General features: G+C 44.8%; 1 protein-coding gene across 1 annotated transcript in view; it reads right to left on the reverse strand.

The window, feature by feature from the left end:
* The window catches only part of LOC130071690 (gastrula zinc finger protein XlCGF8.2DB-like), a 152,008-nt gene that overhangs the window by 45,773 nt on the left and 84,308 nt on the right, over positions 1-21,927 (reverse strand). The gene's annotated exons all lie outside the window — the stretch shown is intronic.

A 21,927-nucleotide genomic window follows, 5' to 3' on the forward strand; every position in this document is an offset into this window, starting at 1 on the left:
TCGTTGAAGACCAGACGAGCTGCAGTATTCTGGATCATTTGTAGAGGTTTAGTTGGACATGATGGAAGTCCAGCCAGAAGAGCATAGCAGTAATCAAGCCAAAAGATAACCAGGGCCTGAACGAGAAGTTGTGTTGCATGCTCAGTTAGGAAAGGCCTGATCTTCCTGATGTTGTGCATAGCAAACCTGCATGATCGAGCTGTCTTTGTAATGTGGTCTGTGAAGGTCAACTGATCATCAAAGATTACTCCAAGATTTCTGACAGAGCTTGATGGGGTGATTGAGGAAGAATCTAGCTGGATAGTGAAGTCGTGCTGTAGAGACTGATTGGCAGGGAGGATGTTTCTTCATCCATGCCGAGATGTCCGCCAGACAGCTTGAGATCCGTACAGCTACTGTGGGATCATCTGGTTGAAATGAGAGGTAGAGCTGGGTGTCATCAGCATAGCAATGGTAAGAGAAACCATGTGCCTGTATGATGGGTCCCAGTGGAGAAGAGGAGTGGTCCAAGAACTGAACCCTGGGGAACCCCTGTGGTCAGTTGATGTGCTTTGAATACCTCACCTCTCCATGTGACCCTGAAGGACCTACCTGTGAGATAGAATTCAAACCAGTGGAGAGGAGTACCTGTGATGCCCAGAGATGAGAGGGTGGACAGAAGGATCTGATGGTTCACAGTGTCGAAGGCAGCAGACAGATCCAGGAGGATGAGAACTGATGATTTGGAAGCAGCTTTTGCGATCCGCAGGGCTTCGGTGACCGACAGCAATGCAGTCTCGGTTGAATGCCCTTTCTTGAAGCCAGATTGGTTGACATCCAGCTGGTTGTTCAGAGATAGGAAAGATGATACTTGGTTGAAAGCAACTCGTTCAAGTGTTTTCGCAATGAATGGTAGGGGAGAGAAAGGTCTGTAATTCACTAAAAGTGATGTGTTTAACGTTGGTTTTTTAAGCAGTGGAGTTACCTGAGCCTGCTTAAATGCTGTAGGGAAAATGCCAGTGTGGAGGGATGAGTTGATGATGTGTGTGAGAGCTGGAAGAAGTCTGGGAGAGATTGCTTGTAGAAGGTGTGAGGGGATGGGGTCCAGAGGGCAGGTGGTAGGATGACTAGAGAGGAGAAGTTTAGATACTTCATCCTCGGGGTGGACAGGAGAGAGTTGAATGTCTTGAACAGTGAACGTGTGTTAGAAGCGCTGTTGATCTTGTTGTGGAAATATGAAGATTTTACGGCGTGAACATCAGCAGAAAAGGCAGAGAGCAGAGATTGATACCTACTGAGGTCAGATGTGTCTTTTAATTTGCGCCATTTCCTCTCCGCTGCCCTGAGTTCGGTCCGGTGTTCACGAAGAACCTCAGATAACCAGGGGTTGGAGGGAGTAGTGCGTGCTGGCCTGGAGGAAAGAGGGCAGATGTTGTCTAAAGAAGAGGTTAGAATGGAGCATAAAGTATCCGTTGCAGTATTCACATCCAGAGATGAGAAATGCGAGGGTGAGGGAAGGGAAGAGAAGATGACACAGCAGAGGAAAGATGGGACGGAGAAAGTGAGCGCAGGTTTCGTCTGAAAGTAACTGGTTGGGGAGTTGGTGGTGCATTGGTAGTTATTATAACCTTTATTTTACCAGGAAAGCAGCACATTGAGATTAAGAATCTCTTTTACAAGAGCGTCCTGGCCTGTCAGTTTTGACAGACACAGAAAGTTTGTGTATAACAAATAACATCCAACAAGCTGCAGCATTCTGGATCATTTGTAGAGGTATGGATCTTAATGGTAGTGAGTTGTAGATTGAAAGTAATGAGGAAATGGTCTGAAACGTTGAGAGGTTTCACCAAAATATTGTCTGTGATGCAGTTGCGTGTGTAAACCAGGTCCAGTTGGTTGCCTGACTTGTGAGTACCTGTGGTGATAAGCCGTTGGAGATCGAAAGAGGCTAGGAGAGAGATGAAGTCTGTTGCATACGGCTTCTCTAGATGAATGTTGAAGTCGCCAAAGACTACAAGTGGGATGCCATCCTCAGGGAAAGAGGAAAGCAGAACATCCAGCTCCTCTTCAAAGCTTCCCAGTTGACCTGGGGGGCGATGTATGACTACTATATGGATCTTAATGGGAGTTGTAAGTGTAATAGCATGATATTCAAATGAGTAGTTATTGCATAGAGAAGAGAGAGTTGAGTATTTCCAATTGTTAGAAATGAGAAGACCAGTCCCCCCACCCCTCCCCGACTGGCGAGGGGTGTGAGAGAAAGATAAGTTGTTAGAGAGAGCAGCAGGGGTTGCTGAGTCTTCTGGACTAGGGATGGTAAGATTCACCGATTCGCATCGGCATAAAAGCTAACGATGCGATGCATCGATTTAAATAAGTGTGCATCGGATACAAGTTGGCATTTGTATCGCGATGCATCGTTTCTAACATCTGCATCGGTAAAAAACGATTTATTCATATATAATTATTAGATGCGCTATACTTTTACTATTTAGAAAGTGACCAATCATTTGTGACCAATATTTTATTATGTAACTGCTGCGTTCACACCGAACGCGGATAGAGCGTCTGGAGCGAGTGATTTCCATGTTAAGTCATTGTAAAGACGCGTTGACGCGGGTCTGGAGGTCCTGCGGCGCGAGACGCGTAAGCGCGGTGCGATGGACGCGATTTCGCCTCATTTGCGCGTCCAGTTCGACTAGATCGATTTCTCCTTTCTGAACTGTTGCTCGAGCGCGTTCTCTCATCACGACTGCTGCGCTGCTACGGGAATATGACGGATCACAACACTACGGAGTGCGAGGCGTGTCCTGAGAGTCACCTTTAAACCTTAAAGTAGAACATTAAGTTAATCTGGACAGAAGCCTGTGACTGCAAATAATAGTTTTTCCCATAGATGTATATTTTTACATCTGAATACAGTTATGAAAGACCTGTTTGTGAAAGTTTTTTATTTATTTATGTTTATTCTTTGTTAAAACAGCACCTGCTTTTATTTCATCTTTTGGTTTTGTGAAGAAATATGTAAGAATATGCGTTAAAAGTCAGATGGCACTTAAGCTACTTTTGCTGTATGTCTGAATAAAAGAAATAAAAGTTTTCTATCTATACCATATCTATACCATGGTATAAGTATCTATACCATATTGAATTGCATAGCATCATATTTTTCTCCATTGCATCGTATTACATTGAATCACATCGCGTTGAATCGGATCGCACCGCATCGTAAGAGTAGTGAATCGTATTGCATTGCATCGGTAGCTGCTTATATGTATCTTTAATGTATCGTATCGTTGGCTATGCATCGAGATGCGTATCGCATCGGCCTCAGCTATGGAGATGCACATCCCTATTCTGGACGGATCCAGGTCTCAGTCAAGCCCAAGATATTAAGAGTAGAATGAGATGCAAAGGCTGGAATGAAGTCAGCTTTATTTACTGCTGATTGACAATTCCATAGACCCATAGAAAGAGTGAGAGGTGAGTGTGAGGATGAGAGAATAGGGCGCAGATTAGCAGTATTGCGCTGCCTTCTGTGCATGATGAGAGAGCGTTGTCGAGAGACAACAGGAATGTATTGAAAGCACATGTTGATTAAGGGAAATACGAAAAAGGTGGGAGAGGAAAGGGTGAAGAAGATACTTAAGTGCCTTGCAGGTGTCCTTGCTCGGTGGAGTCGCGCAGGTAGAGTCGCAGGTCTTTACCCGAGTCGGTCTTCATACGAGGAGGCTGAACACGAGAGCTGAACGCTTACGCTGACGCTTACGCGACAGCGCATACACTACATAGAAATAATGCTATCAATCGTCTGAGTGAGGACAGCTGTGGTAGCCCTTGCAATTAGCACAGCCAAAGCAAATATCCCGAGAATGGTCCAAATCGAAACTTGCTGTTGAACAGCGCTACTTAAGTGCTACAATAAAATACAGACTACAACCCTTTAGATGCGCATAAATTCAAAATAGGAACGCGTCTAATTAAAATACAGATATTTAGTGAAGATAAAAATTATAAATAAGCAAAGAATCGAAAATAGCCCTACCTACTTGACAAATTGTAAACAGAGCAACAGGAGAACTGGATATTAAGAAAAAACAAGAATTAAGGCAGTTCTGAAGGCGAAAGGGGGTCAAACACAGTATTAGTATGGTGTTCCTAATAATCCTTTAGGTGAGTGTATACACAAACTATATAATGTTTGAACACCCTCGCACACTGTCGCAAAGCTCAGTTTAAGGCTGATTTATACGCCTGCATCAGACCTACGGCGCTGTAGGCTACACCTCGGTTTTCATTTATACTTCTGCGTCGTTGTCCATGTTAACATGCAATTACACATTCAGAGGGAACATGTGAAACCCATGGGAGGGGTTCTAGCAGACTAATCACAGCACTTGCGTTTCACGTAGAATTGACGCGTTGTTACATTTTTGGAGAGGTGCTTGTCAGTTTACGTCGTAGGGTATGCGTGCTACACAGCCTACGACATGATTTTGACGCAGAAGAATGAATTGGGCTGGTGTCCACACGAGCGCGAAGATGCGCGCTGCAAAAATGATGTCATCGCAGTGTGCGCTAGTGATGCGCGGTGTAAGGACTGGGCTAAAAGGGTGAATCTGAATAACTAAATACATCCTGCTAAAGACCCAAAAAGACTGAATGTAACACACACACACACACACACACACACACACACACACACACACACACACGAGCCCTTCCCTCCCCCAACACACGAGTGAAGCTCCTGTTACAACTTTATAACCTATCGGAATGTCGCAGAATGTCTCTGAACAAAGAGACGGACATTTCTGTTGGGTAAAGACATAAAAACCATTGAATATATTTTGTTAAATGTATATGTGTTTTTCCCCATGTCACAGTGAAATATCTTTGTTTGGCCACGGCATAAATAGACATTAGGAATACCTTCTTTATGCATATTAAATACCTCTGTATTTTTCCTTTGACTTAAATTTGATGTGTTTGACACCTCTAAAATGCTCATGGAACGGGCTATCTGAATATGCAAAGAGATATAAAGTAAAGTGTATTTTTAATAGGTTTTAGCGCCATTGAAGATTCAAACTGTTAAACTATACACCCTCCTTTAACACACCCCTCTACCACGAGGGGCACGTTCTTCCAAACAAAGGACAATAAACCAAGGGTTCCCGCGTGCAACATCCATTCCCCGATTGGCCCAGTGAACAGGAAGGGGATGGATTTCTCCGAGGTGATAAATGTAGGAGCGCGGCTCCGCCCAACTCTCTCTTGAACTTTCCAGTGCGTCAGAAACATGTAATTCACGCGGATGTCCCCTCAGGGGATCAGATCCTATCCTGGATCTGTTCTTTACTTTCTAGCCTAAGATCTGTTTTCTGTACTCAACTTGTTTCACTTCCACGAAGTGAAATGACCTGAGCCGAACTATTTCCGTTGGTAACGTGACCTAAAAGACTTCCGACCGCTGTTCAAAGACTCGCGCCGCATCACGTGACTCCACGGAACCAAGGATTCAGCTCACGCACGCAGCTAAACCATGCGGGCCGCACGCGCACGGAGAACAAAAGATCTGCCGTCCAAAACGCGGCTAGACCATGCAGGCCGCTCAAGGAACGCAGCAACACATGAGAGAACCCTTCCACATGCAAGTAAATTTGGGTTACCCTGTTTTCAGAGCATTAAGAATGTGTTTTCGTGTTGTTTCAGAAAGGTTGATGTCGAGGTGAAATTGTACCAGCTCTGTCTCTCTCCCTCGCTCTCTCTCACCAACTTTCTCCCTTTCTCTCTCTCTCTCCAACTCATGTTTACATGGGTACCAATTGTCTAAACGCCCCGCGTCGTCTTAGTTTGTGTTTAATGTTTGTAAATACATGTATCATTGTAGTAAATGCTTAAGTAGTTCAGCTTCATTAAATACATTATATCCTTTTGATTGACTCATTGCCTGTTGCTCATAACCCAAGTCACTGATATGCTTCGATAACGTTACGAGTTCTTTACAGAAATACCTCAGACGGGTATGTGTAAACTTTATAGAGCAAGAAAACTAATTCTTGTGGCCACAGAATTTGTTTTCACAACTCTATAAATTAATTGAGCTAATTAATTTTACCTGTCTTGTAAAACGTGGTCTGTATAATTAGTTACAATTCATTTGTGATTAATTGTGGGGATACACATGTATGCACGCAGGTAAAATGACAAAGCCTCCCTTAATGGGAGATTTATTAACATGTAAGACTGGGCTGATCCAAATCTGTATGAATAATTATTAGTTATTAATTATTAATTATGACATGCAAATTCCCCATTGATCAGACAAAAAGCAGAGTCTTTACAGCGGGTCAGCTTTTTTTCCAACCCGCGGGTCCCGCTTTTATGAAATTACTTGGCCCGCCCCAGCCCGCACCGCACCACTGTATCTATTTTTACAACCCGCCCCGCCCCGCACCGCACCCGCGACCGTTAAATAGACATACTACTAGGCATTGTAATGTACATGAAAACAGCCTTTATTTCAGCCTGAAAGTGCTTGGAAACATCGCCCTGTAAACTGGCAACAACAAGAGACGATTATGAATATGAATCATAAATCAGGTCATATTAATAAGATACTAATAAACATTTTCAACATTTACAAAGCAGCGTTTGTATTCATCTAATAGGCTAAACCATTTTTTATTTCTTAGACCCCCCACAAATATGTCTTGACATGCTGGAAGTGCCCGTTTTGTGGCGCTACTGTTTGTATATTTTTCACACGAGTTGCACTTCAGGTAGCCGATCTAGCTACTGTTGTCTCCTGCTGTCTATTTCTGAGAACAGCTCCCAAACATTAGATTTAGCAGCATAACCTTATTTTTCTTTTCAATTTAATCAGGTTAATTCCCGACCTCAATTTCTCCCGCACCTCGTCTTCCATCTTCACTTTTATTTCTCCGTTGTTGTTGTCGTGGCTGGCCGGCAGGAGCTGCGGAGCTGCTTGGCGCGCCGCTTTCGTGACGTGTCACGTGACGCCAAAGGTTTATGGACCTCACGCAAGTTAAGTTGCTACGGCATTCGTATTGTAACCTTATCAAATAACCTAATAAAATACGAAAATAGATATTCCCAAATATTTAATATAGGCTGGAAATTGCAAGCAACATACATGGATTAAAAAAACAATAATAATGACCCGCCCCAACCCGCACCGCAAATAAAGTGACAATTTCTTTACCCGCCCCAACCCGACCCGCGGGGTCCGCGGGTTACGAGTCGGCCCGCGCATCACTAGTGTGCGCGTATTATCACCTGCAAGGCCCCATTTCGCTTGGAAGTGTGCACGTAATTTTTTTGTTTGTCTGAACAGTGGCGCCTCCAGAAATTTTTCATAGGGGTGGCCAGATGGGGCCACTTAAAATCTTGGGGTGGCACACCAAAACTATAAACCATAATTTCAGAATTTTATTCTACTGTTGTAGTAAACCGGCCTGTAAAAAACTATCAGAAAGACTTAAGGAAACTCCTACTGATATACTTTGGTTTATTGTGTTATATTTAATGTTAGCTTACTAATGATATTAGTAGGGCCCTACTAATATATATTATATTATATTATATATAATGATATATATTATATATATATGATATATATAAGGGCCCTCACCCCGCGGCAAATTTCCAGATACTTACATAATTGTGATGAATTTAATCCTTTTTAAGTTATTATTTTGCAGTGTAAGATTACAGTTAGCACCTTTAAATATTACATAAATGTACTATGAATTTTTAATAAACTTAATGAGTGTATAAATCAGCAGCAAAAAGTAATTCTTGAAAAAATCTGCACAGTAATTTTATAAAATCTAAATATGTTAATAAAAACAAACTACTATTAGAAAAATTCACTTCTCTTATAAAATTCAATCAGGCAATCATACATTTCACATATTTTATATTTATATATTAATGTCAAGAATTCAGAAGTGCATATATAGCCTACACTACAAAGAAATAATATACAATTAAATTATGCTTATTTTAAATGTATTGAGCAGGCTAGGTATAACAAAATATATTGGCTTTTAATAATATTTCAGTGCGCAAAACCCATGATAACATGAAAAACAGAGCGCACACAGTGTGTATGCGCATCGCGGGTGCAGAATGATGTGCTCAAAGCAACATGGTGACTCTATGTGTGCAGCGCTGCGCTGCATAAGTGCGCATTTAAAAGTTCACGTCACAAAGTGAAGTAATGTCGAGCGCACAAATCCTAGTGCGATTTGTTCCTTTGTTTCAGTTTTATATTCCAGTTATTGTGCGTTTGATGCCGATTCATAGTCCTTGTGATGTGTGTGTGATGATCTAGCAAGCACACTGTAGTGAGTCGTTTAAAAACAACAAACTCCAACAAAATAAAGTAATTTTATGCAAATCTACAGCCTTTTATCTACAGATCATGCATTATAATGTGAATATATCATATTGGAGAGAGTTTTACCGTGCATCCAAGAGGCGCGCGCGCTGTTTGAATATGAATGGAGAATGATTGACAGCCACAGAGGAGGGAAAACGAGTTTCCGTATTCTTTAATGATGTAAATAGACTTCTGTCCCTCACATTAAGCGAGAGGCGCCGAAAAGTGCGCTGTTTGCATCCCTGCTTGTCAAAACGTGGCTGCTGTAACAGTATACTGTAACCATTTGGCACTTAAAAAGCACGTCACGACACATAATGCCCCGTCTTCTTTCACTAAAGAATATTTTTGACTTATTTATGAAATGCATAACTGATGCTACTAAAATGTATTCTGGCCATTGGGGTGGCCAGTGGGGTGGCCAGGAGTCGGCCAAGGGTGGCCGTGGTGGCGCCATTGTGTCTGAACCAAATGGTGAAACTCGCCAAACTGGGTTCGCCTCCGGAGGGTCTGATGGACCCAAGTATGGTGACGATGACCCCTACGCCACTGTTCTGCTGCTCTCCAGAGCAAATACAGAGTGTGGCAAGGGGGGCGTGGTTCAGCGAAGTCTGTGACGGGAGAGAGGATCGGGAGACAGGTGCGGCGTGAGTGGGTAAAGTGTGAATGACAAACACCTGTGTCTTATTTCAGTAATTGGCGTGGGGAGACGGATAAAAGCCACGAGAAAACGAGAGAGTGGGAGAGAAAGAGACCAGTGGAGACTTGTGGGTGAACTGGACTGAGACGGAGAGAAAGAGAGGAGATCGCCGAGAGCGAGAGACATTGAGTGACAGCTGATTGCAGCGAATTGAGTCTGTTTATGCTGCGCATGGTGCACGACTTTTGTTTATGTTGAAAGAGTTGTTTTCTTTGAGTTTGAATAAACACCCACAGTCTCCTCAAGCAGACCCTGTCCTCTTCCTTCCCTTTATCTGAACCTTCCTCTGTTACACAGAGCTATAACTCTCTCGATGACTGCTTGATCAACATCAGCCATCAGCCATCATATTCATACTTGTGAACCCGGTCAGGCTAACCAGCATAAGAGAGAAAAGAACCTCAACGGGCATAGGCCTGGAGTTAGATGGCCAAGAGCTTGTGAGAAAACTGCATGGGACACGGTTAACACAGATCTATGCTTTGCATTGGAAAGATTAACTGGTACAGTTGAAAAGAAGCTGGATAAATTTGGGGACATCATTTACGCATATGGAAGTGAGAGGTTTGGTGTGGAAAAAAGGAAGGAAAAAGTACAAACTACTCCTGGAATGTCTAGACGGCAGCAGAAAGTTGAAGGGTTAGTTAGAGAAAGGAGACAGCTGAGGAAGCAATGGAAAAGAGCAGAACAAAGTCAGAAGGAGGGACTCAATCTCTTACAAAGGGCCATAAAAGATAAGCTGGCAACATTACGCAGAGCTGAGCGCCTACGGAAACGCTACAAAAAAACAGGAACGTGCAAGGGCTAATTTCTATAAAGATCCAGTGAGTTATTCACCAGTGAGAAGAATGGCACTTTAAAAACATCTAGGATTGAGCTAGAGAGATATTTGGAGAGATATTCAGATGCAAAAAGGCATGAGCCTATGTCAATTCCATCAGACATACCACCTATCAACCCACCAGAATACCAAATGGAGGTCTGTGCACCTAAGTGGAAAGAGGTAGAGCAGGCTGTGAGAAAGGCAAGGGCTTCATCATCTCCAGGGCCTAATGGAGTTCCGTACAGAGTGTACAAGAGTGCTTCAGGAGTTCTGCGAATTCTGTGGAAATTGATAAAAGTGGCATGGGAAAAACAGGTTGTACCTAGAGCATGGCGCAGAGCAGGTGGAGTCTTTATACCTAAAGAAAAAGAAGCTACAAGCATCAGTCAGTTTCGTCCTATTTCACTATTAAACGTTGAGGGTAAGATTTTCTTCAGCATTATTGCCCAGAGATTGTCCACCTACCTATTAAAGAATGGCTTCATTGACACCTCAGTTCAAAAAGCGGGCATTACAGGGTTCTCAGGATGCTTAGAACACATCAATGTTATCTGGCAAGAATTCAGTCAGCTAAAAAGGAGAAGAAGGAGCTCCATGTGACATTCCTGGATTTGGCTAATGCATATGGTTCAGTGCCACATGAGCTTCTTTGGACAGCATTTGATTTTTTCAGAGTACCAATGTCAATAACAAATTTAGTCAAAGCCTATTTTGGAGATTTGCAATTCAGTTTCTCAACTCCAAAATTTAGCACTGCATGGCAATGCCTAGAGGTTGGAATAATGGCAGGATGCACCATTTCTCCACTGGCTTTTACCACGGCAATGGAAGTAATCATTAGGGCATCAAGATGGGTAGTAGGAGGAGAGCGCTTGGCTTCTGGAATGCGACTACCACCAATCAGAGCATACATGGATGACATGACAACCATGACTACAACAGTAGCCTGCACTAATCGGTTATTGGGGAAGTTAACAGATAATATTGAATGGGCATGAATGCAATTTAAGCCCTCTAAATCAAGGAGCATCTCGATAGTTAAAGGAAAGGTAGTAGATAAAACATTCTTCATTAATGGTGAGGCAATACCAACAGTTTCTGAGAAGCCAGTGAAGAGTCTTGGGAGATGGTACGATGGGGATCTAAAGGACACAGTTCGGGTGGGAGAAGTTAGACGACAAGCAGTGGAAGGGTTGAAGAGCATAAACAGCTGTGCTCTACCTGGCAAACTAAAACTCTGGTGCTTTCAGTTTGGTCTACTGCCGAGGTTGCTGTGGCCACTGACCGTGTACGACGTTTCTTTGACAACAGTGGATAAGCTGAAAGCGTTGATAAGCTCATACATCAGGAAATGGTTGGGAGTTCCACGCTGCCTCAGCAGAGTGGGACTTTATAGTAAAGGAATATTGCAGCTGCCAGTCTCTGCTTTAACCGAGGAGTTTAAGTGTGCCAAGGTCAGACTGGAAATGACCTTAGTAGAGTCACGCGACAAATGTGTAAGGGAGGCAGCCCCTGTGTTAAAAACTGGTAGAAAGTGGTCAGCAAAGAAATCTGTAATAGAGGCAAAGGCTGCCCTTCAAATTGGGGATATCGTGGGACAGGTACAGCATGGAAGAGGGGGTTTTGGGCTCAGTTTAGCTCCTCCTAGATGCCACAAGGCAGGCCCAGCTCAAAGGAGGAAGCTGGTAGTCAACGAGGTGCGAAAGCAGGAGGAGAGGATGAGGTGTATAAAGGCCATTTCCCAGGCCAAGCAGGGAGAGTGGATGAGATGGGAGAATGTGGAACAACGCAAGATGGGCTGGCAAGACCTTTGGTCAATGGAAGAGAGTAGGATCAGTTTCCTTATTAGGTCAACATATGATGTTCTCCCATCACCGCAGAACCTAAACCTCTGGGTAGGAGAGGATCCCTCTTGTCCTTTGTGTTCATCACCTGCCACATTAAGGCACATTTTGACAGGATGTAAGGTGGCTCTTAGCCAGGGTCGGTTTACTTGGCGCCATGACCAAGTACTGCGATGTTTGGCTTTAGCATTAGAAGGCAAGCGTAGTATGACCAATAAGTTGCCGCCTGTTCTAGCAAAACATTACACGCAGAAGACAATATTCCTCCGCCCAGGCGAGCAACCACCAAGAAAAGGTGTTAACACCAATTCTCGCCCAGGACAACTGGAAGCTGCTAGGGACTGGAAGATGCTGGCTGATCTTGATCAACAGCTTATTTTTCCACCTGAGATTGCCACCACTAACCTACGACCAGATGTTGTTTTGTGGTCTGGATCAGCACGCATTGTTAAAACTGAAAAGTTAACAGTGCCATGGGAGGATGGCACACTCTACAACCCGGTTCCTCAGAGACGTCAGATTCAGCGGCCAAGAGTTGCGTCGCACAGTAAAGAACTTATCTGAAGCAGCAGAAAGGAGCAGCAACTGGCTGCGGTTGAGACGGAAAAATTCTAGCTGGCTGTGTACAGGCCGCCACACTACAGTTTCGTAGAATTCTTGAAAACTTGAAGAGTCTCTTGGTTTATTTGTATACGTTCCTGTGGATATTGCGTGAATGACGGGTGGTTGGGCAGATATTGTGTTTTGCGGTAGGTGGTATGCCATACGGAACCGTTGCCACTGAAACTGCATATTAACGCACCAGTGGGGCTCAATAGCCTTAGTCAAACGGGTTGGCGCGTATGGTTGGGTTGCGGAGAGATTGTGAGATTGTGGTTAGGTCTCAGCAGCAGGTAGCGGTAGGTGGTATGCCATACGGAACCGTTGCCACTGAAACTGCATATTAACGCACCAGTGGGGCTCGACAGCCTTAGTCAAACGGGTTGGCGCGTATGGTTGGGTTGCGGAGAGATTGTGGTTAGGTCTCAGCAGCAGGAGGGATGTAGAGGTCAGTAAGCTGGGCTGAGTTGAGTGGGGGACGGAGGGGGGTGGCTCTGGGACGCCAGAGTCACTGTCGAGCCCTCTTGAGGTGTCGTGGGCTAGTCGACGAAACACTGAGGACGGAAGGTGCCCACTTGAAGACCCTAGAGATGTCCCCTACTCGGCTCAATCCAGACGGATGTCGTGCTGGTCCTGTAGTTGCAGCCGTCGCGTGTGCTGACGCGCCAAGTACACTGCAGCCGTTAACGCCGGACAGAAGGGGACTCACACCACCCAAATGGAAAGAAGCGTAAATGGATGGAGAAGCATAGTATACTGTAAAGCTACGTCTTAGTTTTGCTTATCTTGCCGAAAGCCGAGTACAAATCAGCATGAAGTTTTAACATCTACTCTCGTGTAATGGAAATCAATCAATCAGCAAACTAGACAACCGCCTAGCACTGGCCCCACAAGAAGCGGATTTCGACCAGGACAATTTCGCTTTGGACGCGCGAATGGATTCAAAATGTTCAAGCGTCCAACTAGACGCAAATTTGACACTCAATTTGCGTTTGGTGTGAACGCAGCATTAGGCAAACTATCCCTTTAAGGGAAAAGCCCTGACTGTCACAACACGCACACACGGGGAATAGAGATCCAAAAGCAGTTTTATTTAAAGGGTAATACGTACTCACAACCAGTCCAGGTAAAGGTCAAAATCCAAAAAGGCAATCCAAAACCATAAAAGACAAACATTAGAAACGGACTCGAAATAACAACGGAAGTGTGGGGACAATATACAAGGACTCCATGACAAACACTGAAACAGACAGGGTATATATACACAAGTGCTAACAGGGTGACGAGAAACAGCTGTAAGGCAATGAACAATCAGTGACAGACAGGATCATGAGAATTGTAGTGAGAATGCATAGACACTGTGAAAACTGAGGACCTCTAGTGTTTAACCCAGGGAACAACCAAACACTGATATAACCCCCCCCCTCTACGGAGCGGCTACCAGACGCTCCAAGACAACACAAAAACAAGAATTCAGGTGGGAGGTGAAACAGTGGAGACTCAGGGGGAGTGATGGGTGGCCAGGTCCATGAAGGGGAACAGAGACACAAGTAAATAGCTTAACTGATGGCCGGGGGAAAACAAACAGTTCATCAGGTGGCCAGGGCAAAGCAGGTAGTTTCTCAGGTGGCCAGAGTAAATCAGACAGTTCATCAGGTGGCCAGGGCGAAGCAGACGGCCCATCGGGCGGCCAGGGCGGAGCAGACAACCCATCGGGCGGCCAGGGCGGAGCAGACGACCCCTAGGGCGGCCACGGCGGAGACAACCCCTCGGGCGGCCACGGTAGAGGAACAGACACCGACTCAGGAACAGACAGCGGCTCAGGAACAGGAACAGACACCGGCTTGGCAGCATCCCTTTTATCTGAAGATCCTGAAACAGAGTCAGAAACATCAAACAAACGTGTCTCAAGATCAACAAACGTGACCTGAGCATTCTCTGGATCGACAGACGTGACCACAGTCTCTGGATCAGCCGACATGGACTGTACAGTCTCTGGGTCAACAGACGTGACGTGAACAGTCTCTGGGTCAACCAGCTTGACGTGAACAGTCTCTGGGTCAACCAGCTTGACGTGAACAGTCTCTGGGTCAACCAGCTTGACGTGAACAGTCTCTGGATCTGCAGACATGACTTGAACCGTCTCTGGGTCAACAGGCGTGACGTGAACCGTCTCTGGGTTAATAGGCGTGACGTGAACAGTCTCTGGGTCAACAGGCGTGACGTGAACAGTCTCAGGATCAGCAGAACTCATCTGCTTCCTCCATGCCTGCAGAACTGCCACTACATAAAAAAGGAACACGGCCTTCCTGGCCATGGCAGGACTGATGATGGGGAGTTCTGGGACAATCTCCGGAAAAACAGCGGGCTGTTCGGGGAAGACGGGGGCGACCTCCAGGGAGACAGCGGACTGTCCGGGGACGACCTCCAGGGAGACAGCGGACTGTCCGGGGATGACCTCCAGGGAGACAGCGGGCTGTTCGGGGACGTAAGGAGTGCAGGAAGCTCTCCTTCTCCTCCTCCTCTGCCACCTCTGGCAGGCAGGCTCTAGACTGGATGGGATCGGTGGCGGATGGAAGTCTGGACTGGACCTCACCACCTCAGGTTCCATGAAAGATACCTGGACTCCCCTCTAACCTCCGCGGGTCCCAGAAAACTCTGCCAGCCAGGTTCCCTCGAATGACTCTCTGGGATGATCTGAAGGGCGTGTGGCAGCTTTCTTCAAATCAGCTTCCTCAGTCAATCGGGCCCACAGTGCAAAACACTCTAAGATGTTCATACAAGGAGTAATCTCTTTAGGTTGAGAATTCCCTCTCTGCTGTCTCTTCCCCCTCTCAGTGGCTGGAGACCTTGGAGACCCCATACCGCTGGATCTCTGCATGACGGAGTCCTTCTGTCACGACACGCACACACAGGGAATAGAGATCCAAAATCAGTTTTATTTAAAGGGTAATCCGTACTCACAACCAGTCCAGGTAAAGGTCAAAATCCAAAAAGGCAATCCAAAAACATAAAAGACAAACACTAGAAACAGGCTTGAAATAACAACAGAAGTGTGGGGACAATATACAAGGACTCAGTGACAAACACTGAAACAGACAGGGTATATATTCACAAGTGCTAACAGGGTGACGAGAAACAGCTGTAAGGCAATGAACAATCAGTGACAGACAGGATCATGGGAATTGTAGTGAGAATGCATAGACACTGTGAAAACTGAGGACCTCTAGTGTTTAACCCAGGGAACAACCAAACACTGTGACACTGACACCACGACTTTTATTTCTTAACTGACTCCAAGTTGAATTTCTAGATTAGCGTTTCTCACCGGGGGCGTTTGGACAGTATTGGGGGGCGGTGTGAGCGCTGAGGCACATCCGCATTAATTTTATGGCCCGCATCATGCAAAAGATGAATTTGAGATCAAAGGTTGAGCAAATATTAGACAGTAGCCGCGTTTCCATTACCTTTCAAATTACGCAAATTGAAATTGCGAATTGAAACCCGTGTGCCATAGGTTGCCGACCCCTGGCATAGACTATTAAAGAATGCAATTTTGCCAAAGATGCAGCCTACTCCACTGTAATAGCCTATATAGGTTACGATATCATCGCGCTTAACACTGAGAATTTTAATTGAAATGTGACGATCGGGTGCGGATATCTAATTCGGAGAAAATCATTAGTGATGTTCAGTTTGTTTTTAACAGCTGATTCGGGTGACGTTAGAGCTGATCCGCGCATCTCTACTCTGCGATGTGTAATTGGCCGATGGGAATAATAAATTCAAAGCAACGCTCACGTCTAACTGACAGACTGTCTTAGAGCAGCTTCCAGTGAGCAACAGCCAGACCTGAAATCACTGGTAAAAAGAATTCAGACTCAGATTTCCCACTAGGAATAAGAACTACTTTTCATCAGGGCTTAAGAAGTAGCCTGTATTTTGCTCAATGATTTTCTTAATACTAAGAGTTGTTACGGCCCTTGGCCTATTTCTGGTCGTTCTCCTGCCCCTCCTCTCTTTTCAGGCCTAATTGCTGACACCTGGGAAGATGGGTCTTAAATAGGAGTTTCTTTACTGCATTGGTCTCTCTTCCTGCGCTGGTCTGGTAACTAGAGGCTCAGACGCTGCTCGGTTGGCCTGCCCGGGTTCATGCCTTGCTCGGGGAGCCAGGACTTCACAGAGATGCACATTTAAGTTTATTTGAGTTTATGTCTTTTATTTTTACAACCAACACTTGCACCCACACATACAACACATCCCTGCACCTGCCTTACACCACTGATACTGACATTCACACCACATTGTTGGTTCTGTTGTTTAAATTTGTGTTAGATACACAATAAACTTATGTTTTGCACCGTTTGCTTGTGGCATGGTCTCCCCTCTGTTGTTTCGGCCTTGAGTCAGTCGTAACAGAGTATTAAAAACCTCAAAATGTGTTAACATTTTTTTTATGTTATGTTAATCTACATTTTTGTTCCATATTTTTTTCATGTTTATTTTCATGTTCAGTATTACTTTAAATTGGACAAAGACTAGCAAGACTTACCTTGCAAGGAGGTTTTTAATACACCGAGTATGAACTCTTTTTTTGCATTAAAATTGCTAGAAAACTGTTAATCCACTTTATTGTTTCAGATTTTTTATTTTCACGTTCAGTATTACCTTACTTTAAATAGGACAAAGACTAGCAAGACTTACCTAGCAAGATAGGTAATAAACTGCATTTCTAAATAAGTAAAAACTGTAAATACTGTCATGAATAAACTTACGATGCAAGTTGTAATTTGTGGCCCTTCACATTTTATGTGGTTTAAATGTGGCACCCTTGGCATCTGAACTTGAGTACCAGAGCTGCCAGATCAGGCAAAAAATATAAATTCAAGATGCACTGAATCCAGTAAGAACGCATTTAATCTTTCTAGTCTTTCCTAATGGAATTTATGTGCTTATTTGGAAATGTGCTTTTTAGCGATTGGATTATTATTTTCACTTAATTATTTAGATTGAATAGACCCATGCTGTTAAAATGAGTTGTATAATATTAGTGACGTTCACATCGCCGGTCACCACCGTCATTAACATTTTTATAAAGCCTATTAGCAATTTAAAGCATGCTAACATCACTGCAAAAAGACATCTAATATAAAATCAATATTTATTCACCTAGTATAATAAAAGTAAGTTCTCTCCCTCGTGTCCCGCATTATCAGGTCTGGTGACCCGCAACAGAGCAATAGCCAGGTGGTCACCCTACGTTACTCACTGTTATTCATCACAACTTTTAAGCCTCTGACAACACATACAATGTTCATTTGAATGTAAAATAAAATGAAGTCTGTGCAAATTAATGAATTAATATTGCTAGTAGCCCACTCGGCTAGTTACCAGCAAATTATCTCCATTGCAACGCCTAAAAACAAATGCCGCAGCTGGCAGCTGTGGTAGAAATAATGTGTCCAATCAAAATGTACACAAGCTTCGCGGTTTAAGATTAATGTGTCCAATCTAAACGCACACAAGCACAATTACGTAGGCTAAGACAATTTTGATATCAAAACACATTGAAACATCATGGCGGAAAACAAGAAGAAGTGCAGACAGTATAGTGTTGAGTACATTAGATATGGCTTTATTCCCGATGTGCCTCCTTTGCCAGCAGGTGTTCTCTAACAAGGCAATGAAACCGTCCCGTCTAACCCCAAAAAGGTAAACCAGACAGAGAGTGGGTTACTGGCCTCCTATAACATCTCTCTCTTGACAGCGAAGTCCGGGTTGCCATTTTATATGCAGGCCATCCCGCTCAGCAATGACAGTGTGGCTCAGAGAATAAAGGAGATGGCGCTGGATACAGGGCAGCAGTTGTGTGCCACACTTCGTGAAAATCCATTCAGTATCCAGCTGGATGAAACCACGACAATAGACAATAATGTTCTGTTGATGGCGTATGTGCGTTATATGTCTGAGAGAGATGTGGCCGAGAACGTTTTGTTTGCCAAATATCTCTCCACTGACACACGAGGGGAGACGATCTTCAGGGCCCTAAGTGACTACCTGCCAAAAATATAAGTTCTTCTCTCCACCAGTCTCTGAACATCGCTGTCAGGGCCATAAACAAAATTAAGGCCCATGCTCTGAACGACCGGATCTTCCGGCAGCTGTGCGAGGAGAACGATGAAGCGTTTCAGCGCTTGCTGCTCCACACCGAGGTACGCTGGCTATCCAAGGGCAACTGTCTGGCTAGGCTGTGTGAGTTGTTCACAAGTGTCCTGGAGTTTCTTGCTGGTGCCGACGCAGCTCTAAGGGACACGCTGTGGTCCTGTCGCGGTGACATCTTTTACCTGGCAGATTTCTTCGGGAAGATGAATGAAGTGTCACTCAAGCTCCAGGGAGATGCCATGACACTGGTCCATTCAAAGGCCACCATCTGCAGTTTCCTCGCCAAGCTGGAGCTGTACAAACAAAATTTGAGCAGGCGTCAATTCAATTTCCTTCAGCTGGCCAAGGTAGCCTATTATTATTATTAGTAGTAGTATTATTAGGTATATTTAAATTTACAAAGGCAGCCTAAAAATAATCTCAATAGCGTTAACTGACTTTCTGTACTTTCATTCAGGTGGTTGATGAGTTGACCGATAACTACCTGCTGCGTTACACCGATCACTTGAGGGCAGTGAAGATAGACATGGAGATCCGTTTCAGGGACCTCGACCGATTGGATGTCTTTGAGTGGGTGATGGAGCCATTTCAAGTGGATGTGTCCATGAGTGAGGCCGAAATTCAATAAACTCTAATCGAACTCCAAAAGTATGAGGAGGCCAAGGCAACCTTTCGGCCCTGTGGCTGGCGTGTCGTGTGGGCCACGCATGGTCAGCATTTCCCTATTTTGTGGAAGAGGATTCGTCTTCTTCTCCTTGCTTTTCCGACGTCATACCTTGTTGAGCAGGGGTTTGCACATGCAGACGAAGTACCGCAGCCGTCTCAATTTGGTTACCTCAGGCGCACTACGGCTCAAGCTGACATCATTGTGTCCTGATGTTAAAAGGTTGGCTGCCAGTCACCAAGCTCAGGGCTCACACTAATAACCGTAATTAATTGCGGTGTTTGTTTTTGACGTCGTTTTTTCTTCGGTTCAGTTCAGGTGGCCGAGCTGTTGTCTTCTTTGTTCGTCATTTGAAATGACTGTTTGTAGGCTATTCAAATTTGAATCCTAGTATATATATGAAGAGTTTGGTTCCAAAACGCAATAAATCCATTTAGATTAATTTGAGTAAAAGTGTGTTTTCTTTACCAAGAAAGTGGAAAGATGAAAAGCACTATTTTCTGTTTCAAACTTTCACATAGCATTTGTAGGTATAATAACAAAAAAAAAATTTAAAATCCAGGTTTTGATTTTCAAAGATTTATTATAAAAACGGATTATTTTTCCCCCCAAAATGCAATAAATCCTTTTTTTTTTTAAAATCAAAATGCAATTAATCCATTGAATCAATATAAAAGTTTTTTTTTTCATATTGAAACTGTTGAAAATACACAACAACGTAAGTTTATTAGTAGAATATTTTTATTAAGAACTGTAAAGAAGATTGAAAACATTTTTCCTCCTCCCGAGTGCCTCATCTTCTTAATCTCCTCATGTAAATGATTCGATTTCGATGCCTTATGTTTCTTACAACCACAGGTTCATCAATGCCATCAAAATTATTCATTTTTTTGTTTGTTTGTTGATCGAAAAGTACAAAATAGATAAGAAAAACTAGGAAGCCGGGTGTATTTAAGGCGCTGCCGTTACTGTTTACATTGCGTGGAATGGTGCGTTGTGATTGGTTGAGAGCGGATATATCGCATTCTGCAGAGAAGGGAGATTGGCGTTTGTCGCGGTTTGGAAAGAAAGGGAGAAAGCATGACAGAATAACACGGCGGATATCGCATTTTACTTAAAATTAAACATTGACTTTTCAATACCAACCAGATACAATACTGATTTTTGTAGTAACTAATTTTTTTTTAGAAATGGCGTTTATCGCGTTTTGTAACCAAACTCTTCATATATATATACAGGGGTTAAATTGTGATTTATTATGTGGGGGTGCTCTCCCTAGGGGGGTCCGGGGGCATGCCCCCCCCGGGAATTTTTTCCAAAGTCACTACACACGTCCCCCCAGAATTCACCATATCAGGAGAACCAAACAGTCAACGGGGAGGTGGGCGTATCAACCTGCCACAACGGCTGCGCTGCACGGAAGGAGGAGGAGACCGCACTGCAGCCGGCAACCCGCCCTGGCACGGGTGTGGGACATGGAGTGTGGGAGGCTTGGGAGCGAGGGGAGCAAGGGGTGGGGGCAGAGCAGGAGGCCGTCCGCGCCGTGGGACCTGGGCCAGGTCTATGGGCCTGGCCACGTCCAAGTGAGCCGGTTTGAGGCGGTCAATGGAGAGTCGCTCCGGTTTCCCGCCCCTGTCCACCACAAAATGTTTGTCCCCCTTCTCCAGAACCTGAAATGGGCCCTCGCAGGGTGGACGTAGAGGTCCCCTGTGGGCATCAAGGCGAATGAAAACGTAGTCAGCCGTCTGAAGTCCAGCGGGTATGTGTGACTGAGGAAGGCCGTGATGGGAAGTAGGGACAGGTGCGAAAAGCCTCGCATTGTCCAGTAGAGTGGACCGCTGAAAAGTAGCAGACCAGGGAACCGTGGTGCTAGGGACAAAATCCCCTGGTACCCGCAGTGGCTGTCCATAAACCAACTCCGCGGATGAGGACTGAAGGTCCTCCTTTGGCGCGGTCCTGATGCCCAGCATCACCCACGGGAGCTTGTCGACCCAGTTGCTGTCTTTGAGGCCAGCGCGCAGGGCAGCCTTCATTGACCTATGAAAACGTTCACAGAGTCCGTTAGCTTGCGGGTGATATGCGGTCGTACGGTGGAGTTGTCCCGTGTCACCGAAGCGATGTGCGCGGGAAAAAGCCCGGCTGCGCAATGTCCCTGACTCGCCAGGAAAAATTTATCAGCCTCCTCGGCCAGTCTCCGACAGTCAGTGATTGTGGTGTTGGCTAATGCAGCTCTCACTTGTGAAGGTAGCTGACGCAGGAAAAGCTGTATAAAAAGAAAATCGGGTCTGTGCTCACCCAAAAGATCCAGCATATGATCCATGAGCTCGGACGGTTTGCTGTCACCCAATCCTTGAAGGGAGAAAAGCCTACCGGCTCTCTCAGCGTCCGTCAGTCCGAACGTTTTTAACAGGTGGGCTTTGAGTGCTGCATACTTCTCAGTTTCCGGAGGGTTTGTAAGAAGGCTCACCACTCTCGATGCTGTTGCATTACCGAGAGCCGACACAACGTAGTAATACTTTGTTGTATCCGCGGTGATCTCTCGTAACGCAAACTGCGCTTCAGTCTGGGCAAACCAAGCCGATGCCGACGATTCCCAGAATTCGGGGAGTTTGAGGGTGACAGCGTTCGTGGCCATGGTCGTGTTGGGTCACTGGATACGTCCAGCAGACTAATGTCGGGGTCACCAGTGTGGAAATTGTAGTAAATCGCAAGAGACAACTTCTCACATTGAGCACACGAATGCGT

The sequence above is a fragment of the Rhinichthys klamathensis genome, unplaced genomic scaffold (assembly GCF_029890125.1).
Source record: "Rhinichthys klamathensis goyatoka isolate OS25496 unplaced genomic scaffold, OSU_Roscu_1.1 h1tg000452l_1, whole genome shotgun sequence".
In the NCBI taxonomy this organism is placed as follows: Eukaryota; Metazoa; Chordata; class Actinopteri; order Cypriniformes; family Leuciscidae; genus Rhinichthys; species Rhinichthys klamathensis.